This window comes from Pseudopipra pipra, chromosome 1 (assembly GCF_036250125.1).
Source record: "Pseudopipra pipra isolate bDixPip1 chromosome 1, bDixPip1.hap1, whole genome shotgun sequence".
Classification (NCBI taxonomy): domain Eukaryota; kingdom Metazoa; phylum Chordata; class Aves; order Passeriformes; family Pipridae; genus Pseudopipra; species Pseudopipra pipra.
In genome coordinates, this window is record NC_087549.1 from 92,634,769 (window position 1) to 92,647,475 (window position 12,707).

At 39.5% G+C, this 12,707-nt stretch overlaps 1 long non-coding RNA gene across 1 annotated transcript in view; it reads right to left on the reverse strand.

Annotated features, from left to right (window-relative positions):
- Window positions 1-3,041: 3,041 nt before the first annotated feature.
- Window positions 3,042-12,707, reverse strand: part of LOC135419334 (uncharacterized) — a 39,352-nt gene continuing 29,686 nt past the window's right edge. The window contains exons 2-3 of the long non-coding RNA XR_010432927.1: window positions 4,451-4,627; window positions 3,042-3,487 (exon numbers count right to left, since the gene is read on the reverse strand). This is a non-coding gene — a long non-coding RNA (uncharacterized LOC135419334). The remainder of the gene's footprint in view (window positions 3,488-4,450; window positions 4,628-12,707) is intronic.

Here is a 12,707-nt window from a genome sequence, read left to right on the forward strand (position 1 = left end):
TTACCTCCCCTCAAAGCCTGGAGAATTCCTTCTACCGTTTCCTTTGCTAGTGCTGCATCACCGTATTCCTACAGAGCTTCTGAATTTGTTCAGAGCTTCTTGTTGTTGTTGTTATTGTAAAAGCTAAGCGTTACACAAGACAGAGAGCTTGACAGCTTTCCCACAATCCTCAGCATGTGGGAATAGCAAGTAACAAAGTGTTAACACCTGCCAACTGGTGGTTAGGTGTTCACGTCTCTGTTAACAACAAACACTGCTGCTAGCAGTCATCAGAGCAAAGCAGCAAATCTGTTCCCTTCTCCAGCATGGAAAACACCAAGCAATAACAAAAAAAAAGGCACCTAATTGCTTGATTAAGATGTATCAGTGTTGGAAACTGCTGATCTAGAACATCGAATCTCTGACATTTGCTTCACTCTTGATTAAACAGAAATGTATAAAACCGGCTATTTTGCAGGCAGAAGCACTGTGTACCACCCAGGGAATTGTGACAGTGAAACTTTTCATAAAGAAAGAAAATCAGAACCACCTCCTCTCTGCTGTTTCATAAAAGCATCAGATGTTAAGGCTCTCTGGCTAGTATGAAGAAGGAATGGAAGAGCACTAGGGAAGGGTTAGGAGTCAGGTAACTTCTTGATTCTCTTATCCCCATGTGGAACTTCCAGGGAAACCTTGTGAAAAAGTCCAGCTCCTCTGAAAAATGCTGCTGAACAGGGAAGTCAGGACTGTTTCTTTTTGGAGAGACGGATTAGTTGTGTACTTTTAAAAATCATATTTTCAGTTGGTGGTTTCCTAGGCAGCTTTGTGAACCAGGTGGCACTGATTTATCATCACCGATTTGCATGTGACTAATGTCTTAGACCTGAGGCTAAAAGCCTGCTTACTCTAGATTTACCCTCAGTAGCCAGCTTGCTGGTTTTATTGCTCTTTCTCTGTGACAAAATGTAAGGGAGAAATGAGTCAACTTACTTGTCTCAAGTAAACTAGAGATTGTTAAGTCAAAAGAAGGTAAACTTCATTAATCTAACAGCACTCACAAAAGCCTACTGCTGCCCAAATCTCCCTAACTGCACACACAGAAACTCCAGCTTGGCCATTAGTCCTGGTTTCTTTCAGCCTGTATTTCTTCAGTCATTGCTATCAGGAAAATAAATTATCCCATTCTTAAGCAGTGGGGGAGTATTTCACATTTATATCTTTTTCCTAAACACATTATCTGAAATATTTCAGACAACTGTGATTGTACTTGGTTAATCAGATGGTGGCCAGGACAACAGATAATTTTAACCTACATCAGTTCCTGAATCTGGGTCACATGGGAGCAGGACAGTGAGTGGAAGGCATGGGTAACTTCTTTTGATGGCTCTACCAATTTATGTCAGCACTAATCTTGCATGAAACAAAGACTTTCAACAGTCAGCTCCTTGAAACAGAGGACACATGTTCTCCCTATTTCATGAAACATCAAGTATTTGAAAATCCTACAAGTAGTAGATGGTGGTAATAAATTGTCTTACAAAGGCTGGCAAAAAGTTGTTCTGAGTTTAAGCAACATTGTTCACCAAATTGCTATGATAAAGACCCAAACAATGTTTGATTTAAAGCACCCTGCAGATGGTTCTATGGACAGAAAATGGACAAACAACTCTTTAGTTGGCCAAAAGTTGCTTTCTCCACCAGAAATGGATAAACAAGGTAATATACTTGCCTGCCAACATGAATATTGACCAATTTACTGAGCTAGATATTTCCAAATAGCAGTTGGAAAGCTTTTTTTGTATGGGAGGTTTAGGATCCCCTGCACTAGAATAGTATTAGAGGAAAATTTCCATGTTTCGTGTGAATGTTCAAGCCCCTTAGTAGCTGAATTTAGAACCTCAGTCACATGCTTTCTGTGACTCAGCCATTTGTTAATCATCCTCTGCCCATTATATTTCAGGAAAGTTACAGAAACCCATAATTAGAAAGGCAATCCCCCTCCTTCTGTCTCTTTTCTGCCTGTTCTCTAGATATTATGTCCTCTCACTCCCTTACTTACCAGAGGCTGTGTGCTATTTATTCCCATTCTGTTCCCAACTAGATTTATTTCCTTACAATTTCCCCCATTTTACGCCCTTACAACAGTTTCTAGACCATACCCCATGTGCAGAATGCTCCAATTAACTGCTGCTCTTGGATCCCTTTTCAACCCTCCCTTTTCTGAACCCAGCAGCTTGCCCAGGTCTTCATCTCTCTCTCCTGCGCAGACTTTTATTGACAGTTACCTTCTCTGCTCCCATGGGCCTTCAATTCGGTGCCATTCTTGCGCAGTCTGGGAGCATAAAGCCAGAGAACTTGGTTGCTTCTGTCTAAACCTCTCCTGGACTAGTTTCTCTAATTTGTTTAAGTTGTTGATCTGTGGACCTGTCACTTCTGTGCTTCTTCAAAACAACGTTGCTGCCCAATGGGTTATTTCTACTCTTGCACACTGCTCCCTCTATGCACCGTTCCAGCTCTATCTCCTTTGCTGCATCAAACAACTTTCTTGTTTTTGTCTTGCAAACCACTATCTTCTCTTCCTGCTCAATCAACTCCCACCATCCCTGTGCCAGAGATAACAGGAACGATCAGAAGCAAATCTAGTTTTCCCAGTACTTCGTCACATTTTGCAGTTTTGCAATATTTTTTGTGTTCTTCATTTGGTAAAGAACAGAGATCTCTGAACTATCAAAGCCAGAGGGACAACTGTCATTCAGCCTCAGATAGTGTAGCTCCTTTTCACTAGGACAATCATCCAGAAGATGCTGGAGTGAATTATTAATGTCTGATCTGCAGTAGGCAAAGGGGAATACTTGAGCACACAGCACTTAAATCTCAGATTTATGGTCCAGGTACTGGGAAGCAGGAGAAGACTGGGAAGGACAGGTACATAAATGCCCTTTTCAAACTCAGCACACCCTGAATATGAGGATGAGAGTTTCTTTCACACAAAACTCTATCCCTTTTAAAACTAATGGGTAATCTTTAAAGTAATCTCTAAGTACTAAACTCTGACCCCCTTCGTGCCATAAACACCCCTCACTGACATCTGTAATGCCTCTGCCAATTTACAAGTTATTCCTGACTTACCCTTTCTTTGATGACAGAAGACACTAGCTTTATTATTGGCTCATCACCCCACTCTTGTCCCAAACACACGGCATGTGTATTTTACCTGAGGATAACCCTGCCTTCTTCAGGACAAGACACACCTTGACAGTCCTTTTTCCAGCAGCGTCCCTGCTCCTTGGTGTTTTCTGGGCACTGGCAGCCTGCCAAACAGCAGCACAGGCAGAGGGACACACACCAGACTAGTAAGGCTAGCTGAGATCCTACAGGTCTGAACTTTATCCATTATGTTTCTTTTTGAGGCAGCTATCTTCAAGGTAGGTTGTTATCTCTTTGTTCAGTCACCTTGTAGTTCACTAGACCACAATACCAGAACACTCCAGAAGCAGAAGAGCTAAATCTAAATGCAGAAAAACTCAGCACAGTCTAGCAGTTAAATCACAGAGCAAATGATCTTGATTCCTCTGTTATCTTTGACATGGCATTTCTGTAGTACCTTGACAAGGGCACAAAGTAAACCATCCAGTAGCAGTTCCCCCCTCCTACAAATGGTCAAAAGCCTGTAAAAGCATCACAACTACTTTGCATCGGTACCTGCGGAAGCTGCCCCTCTCTCCTGTGCATCAGCACTCTTTCTGCAACAATCTACCACACAAAGTCTGGCTGCATCCATCCCTTTACCAGGAGGTGAGGACTCTGGCAAGCTCTGATTTGGCATAGGTGTCACCATATGCTTTCCCGACTGATACATGCAAATTCCTGTATTTAGTTTTAGCACTAACAGGTTAATGTATCTTCTCTGACTATATTCAGATGATGACTACGTCAGCATAGTCTTTTCCCATTAGGTCAATAGCAGCCAACAAAGGAGCATTTGCTTCTGATTCTTTAGCTGAATAGGAGAAAACAATTGGTACAATATTAGCCCAAAGAGGGAGGAATATAGAGCACCTGAAATGTACTGCCAACAAAGCAGTTATCAGTAGGAAGGAGATGGGCATCTGACTGCCTGCCCTGTTCATCAACCTCACTAAGGGACTCAGTTCCCAGGTATTCAATAGAACTCAGCAGAGCTAACATGCAAAGTTGTGCATACTATCTTGGAAATAAATTACTCTCCCTGGACTACATTTCTTGGTAGTCTTTGAACAAAAGAGAGTTGTCCATTCTGTTCCACATTAACCTTAATAGTTTCTGCTATAGGCTCTACTACATTACTTAAAATTGGTACTGATGACTCGCCTAACCGAAAGGGCAGCTGTAAAAGAAATAGTTCTGTTGGTGATGGAATGGAGGGCTCAAATAGACAAGTTGAAACAACGTGAGAGCAACACAGACATGTGAAAACCACTTCAACACCTACCTCCCAGTGAATTCTGTGGTGTTGGTTTGATTGTTTCTTGGAGGGTTTAATGTCTTGATGCTAGGAAAGGCTTGTTTCTGTTCCTGTAGATTGAGGTTCCAGCATTACACTTTGATATACGATAATGCGTACTGCTTGTCTTTCATCCCTCACCGATGATGCACAGCTTTTTCACTGCTGAAAATCAGATAATCAGAGCTTTAATAAAAAGGGATATTTTGGGATGGTTCTAAAAATCACTCAAGTGAAAGGCATATAAGGCTTACTCTCCAGACTAAATGCAAGATCTCTGCAGCCTAGACAAATCAAAGCAGTCTTACAGACTCTTGCTGGTGCTTGTCAGGTCCTGAACGCTGGAGTTTTCCTAATCATAAGCACTATAATCCAAAGAACAGACCTATCAAGAGGCAAAAACATAATCACATATCACCAGCCCTTTTTGGGCTACACAGTTAGCTGAATACTCTGCATCTGTGTGATGAGATCTTTTGTAAGAAATGGATAGCATGGAAGTAGTAACCTTTTATTTCTAGTTCCTACTTTGGCTTCTATTCTTCAGCACACAAGAAGATGATGCCTGTCTTACCCAAGGCTGCCTCAGCATCAGACAGGCTGTGTCTCCAGGTCCCTATCTGTCCTTTCATCCCGTGTTTTAGTTTTCTGCCTGTGGAACAAAGCCAAGGGTCTTGGGGCTATTTGGATCTTTGGAGGATTTGGATGCACTGCAGGGTGAGGCTGGGCCTCATTTTAAGAGAAGGCTCCAGCCCACGCCGGTGCCAAGAAGCTGACTAATGCAATTATTTCCTTGCAGAGCAACATTTTTCAAAGTGCTGATTCTTATTAAGAAAAAGGAACGGATTTGGAGCTCATATTTTGATCTGGTGCCCAGGATTATTTGGAAATTCTTTTTCCTGGAACGAGACTTTTTATTCCAAATTTCCCCATGGTGGGGAGAGAGGGTTTCCTGGGCAGAATTAGGATAATGATTACAGCCTGTATACAATCAGTTCTAACCGCTGTGGAACTCCAAAAATGAATGTTATTGCTCAGTGGCTTCATTGAAAACAGAAGTATTATTTAACCAGAAGGATGGCAACACATGGAAATAGCTCATTATCATATTTTCTCCCTATTTGAAATGTCACATTGAGTATGTATCTTTCACGTCCACTACACTTTAATTAATTTGGACTGTGTTTAAATATATTACACAGCATGCTTTATTACAAAATTCTGACACATTCCCATTGATGAAACAGGGCTTCCTTTCGAACACATGTAAATGGCAGTAGGAGCTACCCTGCCTAAATATCGTTTTAAATACAATAAGAATACCACATCATCTATGTGTCAGCCTGTGTTTTTCTGTGGTATGGAACATATAGAGCAGAACCAACATCACATCTAAAGCTCGCTGTTTATTGAAGGGACAATGATGTTAATGTTGTTATTCTAGGTCTAAATCTTAACCACTTACCTTATTTACATAATTGCAAGACAAACATATATTTTACTCAATGGCTGGAAAAGATTCCAGCAGAGTGATTGCCTAGAAATTAAAAAGTGGAATTGCAGGGTGTATGCGTGAGATGAAAATGGCTTGTTTTAACACAGCTGGTGTATCTTCTGTGCCCTTTCAAACACAGCACTTACAAAGAGAGTTGCCCTCCTCCACCCAGGTCTGCAACAAAGTAGAGGATTTATTTAATTTGTGAAGCTTCCTCTGGAACGCAGTCACTCCAGAAGTTATTCCTGATTTATACTTGCCTAAGAAACTAGAAGAATCAAACTAGTCTTTAAAATCATGTGAAAATGAGAGTTCATTAAACCTTTAGTGTTTCTTGAACTGAAATCTTCTATCACACAGAACTCTATGTTGAACAGGATCAGGGATTTTGTAGAAGGTGTAACTAATATCTGACTGATGTCACCTCTTCTCTATTGCTTCTGTTGAGGAACTAAAGTATTAGCTACTTAACTACTGTTAAAAGCATTTTGGTTTGAACTGTCTTTGGTTCAGCAAGCAGCTGATGACCTGCTTCCTCAGGACGTTTCTATTCCACTCTATCATGACAGTCCTACTAAGATGCCACCAAACGCTGATTATGCTTCTATCAGGAAGGAATCGCCTTCCTCACTACTCACACCCTGTTCAGGAACCACTTGGAGCCCAGGATGGTGGAGGGGACCTGATTAATTTCTTGGGAGACAACTCACTGGCGTACCTCAAACAACAAGCCTCTGCATGACATTACAGTCACTCCCAACAGTTTGTTCTAAAACATGTTCCAGGGACAGCTCCTTGGACCCTTCCTTCCTCATCCATCCTCCTAAGGGAGCAGTAATCAAAGTTTTATTCTCTGAATCATGGATTATTTTTTTATCATTATTATTTTCCCTAGCAGGTGGCTTTTTTCCAAAATAATTTCACAAGCAAAGATTCTTATCATTAGGAAGGTAATTCTGTTCTGAAGTAAACTCCCAGATGGGGCCACATGGAATACACGTGTTGTTCCTTAGATAAAGGGAAGCTGTTAGACTGTTGATCACTGGATGCTGCCATGAAGAAAGAGCACAAACCTACTCTGTGCTATTAAATACTCCACTACTTATTCTTCTGTCCTGAGTGTTCTTTCTTCACCCCACATAACCCTTTCCTCAGAAAACGTTTACACTAAAAGGAAAAATGTTTTTCAGCAATTGAACAACAACAAAAAGTTGAGTTTAGATACAACATATGTCTGTCTTTAAAAATCTGGATTGGTTTTATATTTAATTCATTCAGTGAATTGTAATAAATGAATAAACCTAATTTGGAGAATAATAAAAAATATGAACTACATTGCTGAAGCCAAAAGCAATAACTTCAGCTTGGTTTTTCCCACTTCTTTGCTCCTTCGGACCCAAGCACTATTGTCGCAGTCTTCTTTTTTTTTTTTTTTTTTTTCTGTATTTTGTGTGTTCTGTTTTATTTGATTTCTACATTAAAGGACCGCTCTAGTGTAATATGAAAAGATACTATAATCACCACGTCAATTACAGAGAAATCTAAGTGTCTAATACAAAAACATGCAATAAAAAAAGGACAACTGTCATATCGAAAGCCACTGACACAGCAATCTGATGAGGTGGGCTAGGAAGAACTACTAAACTCTCCCGTTTACAGTGTATGGGGAACTAGAAAACTTTGCTGTCTGAGAAGATTGGATGAGGTGCTAGATAATCTCATCTAGGCTCCTTCTCCCATGAAAAGCTAGACAAAAGAACCTTCCAAGTTCCCTTCCAGTCTGGGCTGTTCTGTGATCCTAGAAAATGAGAAAGTCTCTCTGATACATGGCTCTCAGGTTAACCACAGCTTTTCCTCCTTGGTCTATTTCTAACTTCAAGAGCTTGTGCTTACTGTTTTGTTGGGTTGGGGGGGGGGCCCTGTTTCTTTGTTTATTTTTGTTGTTTTGAGGGTTTTTCCCCCAGTTCCCCAGAGTATCAATGTGAAATGGTATCCTTTTAGCTGCTAGTAGGAAGGATCTTGTGTTCTTCACACATTTAGATTTTCCATCAAAATCATCAGGAATATATTAAAACAAGCAGGCCAATTTCCATCTCCTGGCATGAGTCAACGAAGCCTTTAGATGCACATGAAGTGCAACACCGAGTATGCAATTGACAGCTTCCAAAAAGGAGTAGATCACTTAAATGTGTTCCTGAAGGAGTAGTATTTCTTTACCTGACTGCAACTGCCCCTACTAAGAGCAACATTAAAAATACACACAGCTTTACCATTCACAGCTTAGCTCAAGTTAATAAGCAGTTTGGGTTTGTTTTGTAGACCTTTAAAAGTCCAAAGACCACTTTGTATTAAAGGCAGCTCATTACTTTTGTCCATATGCAAGTGGACAGTCACCTAATGTGCCAAGTTCCAAGGCTGAAAGACTGTTTAACCATAAATCCTCTCACAAAACAGAGGCATGAGTAACTGTTAGATTTGAAGGTAGAAGGGACAAAGGGAAGAAGCAGAGTCATGGGAATGATTTTCCAGAGGTTCTCAACACCATCGACCCAGCGCAACACCCTTAATGAATGAATAGCAATCATCTTGTAAGAAAAAAAATGAAACAAAAAAAAGCCACCAAAAAAATCCCAACCAAAAACAAACCGATCCACAAAACCAACCCAAACTCCCCAGAAAGCCCTAAACTTTTCTTTGTATCTCATTTGTAGGACTTCATATAAACTTGTTTCTCTGTGACTTGGCAGTGCAGCAACTTTTAGGGAAGATACCAACAGAAGATTCATCAGCAACCATACTGACATCTAAAGAGGCATATGCCCACGGGCAGTATTTTACTTATTCACTTGAACCTGATATTTGAACTCACAATGTATAGATGTACCTTGGATAATGCCATTAGTCCTGTGCATAGTTGTGTGTAGTTTGTGCATTTAGGATTATTTCAGCACCAGGAAAACATTTAATAAAATCCAGATAATGATGCTGTAATATGTGACAGACAAACAGAAATGCCAGACGGCACTGGTTGTTTCTGTTATTTCTATTCAGCTTTTGAAATAAATTTTAAATATGTATTTCTTTTTTAGCAGAGGGCAACAGGCATGAGACAAATAATATTTATTAGAAAAACATTCTCTGTAGATCAGTTCCTGCTAACTCATCTTTCCTTTCACAGACCTCATTCATTTTTTCCATGTTGATTTTGCGAAAATGATTAAATAGCTTTACAACAACAGAATTACAAGTGTTTTGAGGAAGGGAGACGCCTTTAGACAGATACAATATAATTTTTTTCAGAGGAAAGTCTGTTACAATCAATTATCAACAAAGATGATGTGAACAGTCAAATCCTCCTGCAATTTCAAAAATTTGTTGATTTAACAAAGCTTTAAGTAACTTAAGTACATTGTTCAGGATAGATCCTAGTCCAGGAGAATTCTGACTACATTTGCCAGGCAATGATTCCCTCCAGTATTTGCAATAGTGTTCATTTCTTTGCTCTAGTATTCCATTTCTGCATGCAACTTCCCTTGATTTTATTATTACCACAATTAATTGTCCTAAATCTAAAACAGTACTGGAAACAGAATTTAACTTGGACAAATCAGACTTAATTTGCAAGAGATTCACTGCAACATAATCTCTGCTGAAACGTTTACAAGCTGCTTTTAGAGAACTAAAAGCCAAGAGGGATCTCAGAAAGAAGCCTGTGGAAAGACCAAATTTACCTGGCTACATATGCCATGCCACACCATGATCATGTTCTTCTGTCTCAGGGTCTTCAGTCCTACCAACAATTATAGCATTTAATTTCAGTTCTATACACTATGCCTTCCACTCAAAAGACAAAAAAAGTGGCTTAATCTGTTATAAAGTGGTAGGTGTACAAAATCTAATGGCTAGCAGCATCCTTGTGCAAACCCCTATATAAGTCTAAGAAATCTTTATCCTTTCTTTCAGTGAGTTTTATCACTGAGATTTGTTTGCACTTTGGGTTTTAACTCCAGTGTCCTAATACCTGCATGCTTCACCTGTGTCTTCAAAACAACATAAGTCTCCCTATAACTCTCAACTTCATGGCTTACTGCAGCATAACCTAATCCAAAGAAGAAATACAGATTTATCGTTAATTTAGTCAGTGGCTATGGTCCCCACAGTATAACTTTCAGAAGCAGAAACCCTAGCTGCTACCACATGAAATTAAACATCTTGCTGTTTCTAGAAACATCTGAAAAAAACGACCTTTTCCTGCCTCATCTTTGTCAAAAAAGTACAAGTGAAAAGCACGTCAAAGACTAACACATTATTACCTTGACAGAACAATGTGCTTTTAGGCTCCAAGTAAGAGACTGAGCTACTAAAGTAAAATCCTTGGAAAATTCATATACTTATTTCTAGATGGCTCTAGAGAATTCATGGCAAAGAGAGTCTATGATGATGGGGTCTTGTTGTAGAGACAAGCTACCCGTCAACTCACAGAACATTCCAAGAATTCTGGTGTTCACTAGATTCACAAAATAGAGACAACACCACTAGGCACAATATCCTATCTAATATTATTAAAATCTTTAAAAGCATGAAAATATGAACATATCCTCTTACAGAAAGAAGACACTGGATATGACTTAAAACCAGCAATATACACACACTTTTACAAATACAGTGTGGTCTTGCTCTTTTGCTTTGTTTGTGTTGGTCTTCCTCTTGTTCTTTTTTTTATTTTTTTAATTAGTATTATTTTTACACTAACACAAAACTTCAGTGTGCTGAGAATTAGGAGGGCATAGACAGATTATTTTTCAGTAGAATTAATAAGCCATTTATAAGTTGAATTAGTTTGTTTCTTAATGGTTCCTGTACCAGCAAGAAACAGTGAAACTGCCAAATAATGCTACTAATAGTTAGTCAGGCTCCGTTTATGAGAGGGGTACCTGCTTGTACAGAGAATCAGTCTGCTCACTTGCAGGCACAAATGGGTCATTCAGTTAAAGACTCCATTTGATATCCTAAAAGATGTGTCTGGCTTTCTGAAATTCTCAGGGTCAATTGTGGAAGAAAAAAACAAATTATAAGGTATTTTAAAGAGATATACACTATCTCTTTATATAAAATACTTATATAAATTGTAAATGAAAATATTCGAGAGACACATCCAAGGTTAGAAAGAACGGAAAATAAGAGGTAGACTGGGAGAACAGAGAATGTGTCCAAGGTAGGCAGGTACAATTTAGGTTACTCTTCACTTTATAGATGAATTGTAACACTTCCGAATAGAGAAAGATGACAAACAACAGCCTTAATGAGAGGGAGCATATGAAGGTCAAAAAACACATGGGTCTTAGAGACTCATTTACTGATTTAATCTAGCATCTTGAATCCTCTAAAGCTTGAGAACAGAGGTGCTGGAAGGCATTAAGGAAGAATGCTGTGAAAACCAACATATGAAGCAATTTGAGATGTTCACTGATGACAGCATATGAGCAATAGAGACCTCCACCCAAATAATATGTTCCATTTTTACATCTTGAATCTGGATGGAATAAGGAGGTGGTTAAAGACCTGAGCACTAATGATCTCAGTAATCTGTAGGCAGAAAAATCCATAATTCTAATGAACTCTGGGAAATGATAAAGTAGTTATTAAATTATGGCATCCTAGAGATCACAGAGAATTTGAGGCTAAGCAGTGGGGAAAATGGAAGAAGCAAAGAAAAAAGTGAAAGTCTGAATGACTAAGATGGCAGAACTTGGTGCCTAAAGATATCCGATTTCTCAGCATCTCAGGAAAGCAACAAGGCTGGAACAAATCCTATCGAAACCTTGATCATTGCTTTTGCCACTGAGCTCATAGCACGTGTCCCAGTACGGCTTTCTTGTTTGAATCAGACTCTAATGTGAGACATTTTAATTGTGATTACTGGGTCAGCAGAAAAGGGTGAGCCTAATGGGCTGGCAATACATAACATTGCAGACAGAAAACACACAGAGCAGCGTGGAACGTCAAAGAGGAAAAGAAGTGACAAAATAATGACTTACCTGGGGCCAAAGAGGAAGGAAGTAAATGGTGGAAGTAGGGGTGAACATGCCTTGGAGGAAAGGAGGATGACTTCCCACTTTTGAGTTGTTGTGTTTCTTTAAATATATTTCCCCAAATCTATTGGTGGTGTTGTGATCTAGGCTACCTCAGTTTAAGTTCAGACTGATTTTTTTGCTGCTGTTTTTTCAGTTTAGTTTCCCTATAAAAGCATATATCTAGCAGAATCCACAACCAAAATTTACCTTAAGCAGAGAACAGCGCAAAAATTATGGATTTATGGAATTCCTGAGGTGTGAAGAGACCTCTGGAGATTTTCTAATATGACATCTCTAGTCAAAGCAGGGGCAACTAGAGCAGGTTGGTCCAATAAGGTTTTGAGTAACTCCAAGGACAGAAGCTCCTCAATCTCTCTAGAAAACTTGTTCCAGTGTTCAACCAGTTTTGTACTACAGAAGTTGTCTTTTATGTTTACATGGAATTTCCTGTGTTTCAGTTTGTGCCCATTACCGCTTGTCCATACACCAGGCATTATTGAGAATAGTCTGGCTCTGTCTTCTTCACTGCTGCCTCATCAGGTATTTTTACACATTGAAAAGACCCACCCCATATCCTCTCTTGTCTAGGTCGAATAGTCCCAGCTCTCTCATCCTCTCCTAATGTCAGATACTCCAGTACTTTAATCATCTTCATCATCCTTTGCTGGACATTGCA